This window comes from Humulus lupulus, chromosome X (assembly GCF_963169125.1).
Source record: "Humulus lupulus chromosome X, drHumLupu1.1, whole genome shotgun sequence".
In the NCBI taxonomy this organism is placed as follows: domain Eukaryota; kingdom Viridiplantae; phylum Streptophyta; class Magnoliopsida; order Rosales; family Cannabaceae; genus Humulus; species Humulus lupulus.
The window spans coordinates 26,861,001-26,865,612 of NC_084802.1; the positions used below are offsets into that span (position 1 = coordinate 26,861,001).

Genomic DNA, 4,612 nt, shown 5'->3' on the forward strand with positions numbered 1-4,612 from the left:
GAGACTCAGAAATTGATTGAACATGACCTAAGGGTGAAAAAGGTTCAACTTTGGTTTCATTTAAGGGTATAGACTCTAGCAAAGCATTCACATCATCATTAAAGTCATCAATATGCAAGTTCATACCAAAGTATTTTTCACAAAAATCAAGTAAGTCATTTCCATCATCTTCACATATGCTATCTATCATGTTAACTTCATGTATTTCCTCACACTCAACAGATTTAGCAACATTAAAAACATTCAATTCAACAGTCATATTTCCAAAAGATAATTTCAAAACACCATTACAACAATTTATGATTGCATTAGATGTAGCTAAGAATGGTCTATCTAAAATGATAGGAATTTGAGCATGCATATTTTCCACAGGTTGAGTATCAAGAACAATGAAGTCAACAGGAAAATAAAATTTATCAACTTTTATCAAAACATCCTCTATAATGCCTCTAGGAATTTTCACAGAACGATCGGCTAATTGAAGAGTTATAGAGGTAGGTTTTAGCTCACCAAGACCAAGTTGCTTATAAACAGAATAAGGCAATAAATTCACACTAGCACCTAAATCAAGTAAAGCTTTGTTAATAAAATGATCACCAATAATGCATGAAATTGTGGGACACCCAGGATCTTTATATTTAACAAGACTCTTATATTGAATAATGGAACTAGCTTGTTCAGTTAAAAACGCCTTTTTAGGAACATTAGTGTTTCTTTTAACAGTACAAAGATCCTTTAAAAATTTGGAGTAGGCAGGAATTTGTTTAATGGCATCTAAGAAAGGGATGTTGATACTAACTTGTTTAAAAACTTCTAAGATGTCATTATATTGGCCGCCCTTTTTAATTGGAAGTAATCTTTGTGGGAATGGGGCTTTTGGAATGAAAGGATGGATTGGAATTTCTTTGTTTGATGAGTCATTGAGATTAGAACTAGAAGGCTGACTCTTTTCTTTTTCTTTTTCGTTTTCAACCTCGGGTATGTAATCGGGTTTGACAATTTTCTTTCCAGACCTAAGAGTTGAAATTGATTTGACTTCTCCATTATGACTAGACTTTCCTATCTCATATTGACCTTTTGGATTAGGGATAGGTTGACTAGGGAATGTTCCTTTCTCTCTATCAGCTAAAGCAGTGGCGAGTTGTCCTACTTGCATCTCGAGTTTGGTAATAGATTGAGATTGATTTTGTAGGATTTGTTGGGTGGATTGCATAAATTGTTGTAAAGTATCTTCTAAGGAAGGTTTTCTTTGTTGCGGATATGGTTGATTTTGTGGGGCATGAGCTTGGTTTTGTGTGTTGTATTGGTGCCCTTGATTCATTTGGGGTTGGTTTTGTCTCCATGAAAAGTTTGGATGGTTTCTCCAATTTGGATTGTAGGTGGACGAAAATGGGCTATCATTTGGTTTCCCATAAGAATGAAGAGCATTGGCCTCCTCAGAAAAGGCTTCTTGGTAGGAAGGGCATGATTGGGCATTATGGCAAGGACTAGAACATATAGAACAAACATCTTTTCTAGGTTGAATTGGAGAGTTTATAGTTTGGCTTATGGCTAAAGCTTCTACTTTTCTCGCTAATTTGTCTTAGGATGTTCTTAAGTCTAATTCTTCTTTTACTTCATACCTTCCTCCTCTTTTTGGTGAATTAGTTGACCTAGACCTAGGATCAAAATAATTCCATTGTTGTGAATTGACAGATAAATCTTCAAGGGCGTCCCACGCCTCTTGTCCTTGAAATTTTAAAAATTTTCCAGTATGCATAGATTGAATCATTTGACGATTAGAGGGAGTCAAACCATCATAAAAATATTTTACAAGTCTCCATTTTTCAAAACCATGATGAGGACATTTTAATAATAAATCTTTAAATCTTTCCCAACATTCATAAAACTCTTCATTATCTTTTTGAAAAAACTCGGAGATTTCTCTCCTTAGACTATCAGTTTTAGACATAGGAAAAAATTTCAGTAAGAATTTATTATAAAGTTGATCCCATGTAGTTATAAACCCCGTGGGAAGGGAATTTAACCAAGCTTTTGATTTGCCTTTTAATGAAAAAGGGAACAATCTTAGTTTGACCGACTCATCGGAAAAATTTTAAAATTTAAATGTTGAGCAAATTTCTAAGAAATCTTTGACATGCATGTAAGGATCCTCTCTATCTAACCCATAAAAAGATGGCAATAATTGAATGATTGCGGGTTTAAGCTCAAAATGAGTAGCAGAAGTAGTAGGTAAAACAATGCATGAAGGAGCATTAGATGAAATAGGTGCAAAATATTCAAGCAAAGTTTTTTCAGGCACAGCATTTTCATCAACAATATTAGCAATAGGTTCCATGATGCTCAAATTTTTACTAACACTTTCAATTTCAAATAAAGATAAACGTCTTTTTACTAATCGTTTTTTAGAATTACGTTCCCAATGATGCATACAATTTTCACACACAAGGCAACAAGGATAATCTCAAACAAGCAATTTTCTGATGTGGAAGATCAGTTAAAACCGCAACCACAGAGCATACTTAGAATTTTTAGAGATTTCACAACAATATAATTCTTATGGTTTACTTGTCCCCAGGCCTATTTGATTCCACTTACTCGCGCACTACTAACAACTCCCCGAGGTTAATTAGTAGAGGCGGATTGGGAATTTTGTTCAAATTTCCTTTAAGCAAAAATTGCTTATGGTGAAAGGACAAGATTTAAGTTTTTTTTTTTTTTTTTCAAGTATTTTTCACAATATTACACTAAAATATTATAGAAGACAAAGAAAAATAAGGCAAAAATTAAATAAGACTAAAATTTAAGCAAGAGTAGGGAGGCATAGCATGCCATCAACCATAACAAAATTAAGGTAAAAATTAGGAGGCACAAGTGCCATCAACTTAAAAATAAGATAGAGGGCTAGGAGGCAAAATTGCCATCAACTAGTAATTTGCGGAAATTAAATAAAATAAAAATTACAACAATATAAATAAAGAAAATTACAACAAATGTTAGGAGGCACAAGTGCCGTCAACTAACAAAGATATAAAAGAAATAAAATTACAACAAAATTATAACAAAATTAGGAGGCACAAGTGTCATCGACTATAAAATTTAAAATGATAGATAGGAGGCACAAATGCCGTCACTAAAAAAAAAAGACAATAAATATAAATATATAAGTATATTTTTTATGGGTGGTTGAACCGTCCCAAATTTTCTTTTTATCCTTTTCTTTTTTAAACTTTTTATAGATATACATATATATATATTTTAAGTGCAAAAATTAAAATAACTAGTAGAAGAATTTACTAACCTTGAGATAATTTTCGTTTCTTTTCTCTTGCAACTCCCCGGCAACGGCGCCAAAAACTTGATAGACCCAAAACGGGTATGTTTAAAAATTTATACTCGCAAGCGCACGAATCGTATTTATAGAATAGTTTTCGTGTAAGCATGAGATCGAACCCAAGGGAGTTGTCTAAAATAAAAAAGAAAACTATTTTAAGTCAAAAGTAATAAATTCTAACCTAGTTCCAAAAATTGATGAGTTTTAATATTATGAACATGAAATAAAAGATTGAAAAATAAAGCTATTTAAGAGAATGAAAATAAACCAATAATGATTTGACAATAAGTGTTAAAAGAAAAGATTATTAAGATATTAGAATCCACAAAATGTAAGTTTAATAATATTTATTAGTATATTGATTCCCAAGTTTTAGTGATAGTTGAAATAATTTAAACTATCATTTTCCAAAAATATTTATAATTTTAAGCACAATTTTCTTATAAAAAGATAGGATTTTTCTTCACTTTTCAAAATTATAATTTCAAAGCATTTAGTGTAAATCAATCTAATGAAATAACAAATAAATCAATGAACATTATTTATAAGGCAAAACATAATATTTTTGTTCTAAGCATGGATGTGTACAATTTAATGACACATCTTACACAAAGAATATTAGGTTTATGCACTAATGAAGAACAAAGTGTAAATATGTTCTAACAATCTAAAATACAAGATATTTAAGATGAAAGAAATATATGTAGAAGAAAAATCCATAAACTTTGTTGTATTACAAGGGAAATCAACATACAACATAAATATTACCTAGTTACAAGTTGCTTCATCATTATCTTAATAATCTTATGAAAAAGATTAGAAGCACATAACTAGAGTAGAAATTACAAAATAAAACACATACATACTTGCAAAATGCTCTTGAAAAACCCAAATGGAAGAGACAATGGTAGAGAGAAAATGAGAGAAAAAGATGGTAACCAAAACATTAAGCACCCTAAAATGGTCTTCAAAGCCAAAATGAGATTATTAAAATAATCAATTTAAATTAAGTAAATTGATTAAATTAATAATAATATGGTAAATAGGGGTAAATTATAGGAGTGATGATGATTTTGGGTGAAAAATGTGTAGAAAAGTGGGTAAAAATGTGGCATTTTTGTCATAGGGGACAAAATAAAAAATGGTGGGCTCAAGAGGTGGCTGAAGGTGTTGGTGGCAGGTGAATTCGGCTGGCTTTGGGGCTGGGCCGAATGGGCTGAAGTGGTGCAAGGCAGCTTGGTGAATGAAATGGGCCTTGAAGGAAATGGGCCTCATGCA

At 31.6% G+C, this 4,612-nt stretch overlaps 1 non-coding gene across 1 annotated transcript; it reads left to right on the plus strand.

The window, feature by feature from the left end:
• Positions 1–1,829: 1,829 nt before the first annotated feature.
• Positions 1,830–1,936, plus strand: LOC133807596 (small nucleolar RNA R71). The gene has a single exon (XR_009879499.1). It is a non-coding gene; the product is annotated as a small nucleolar RNA R71 (small nucleolar RNA).
• The last annotated feature ends 2,676 nt before the right edge of the window (positions 1,937–4,612 follow it).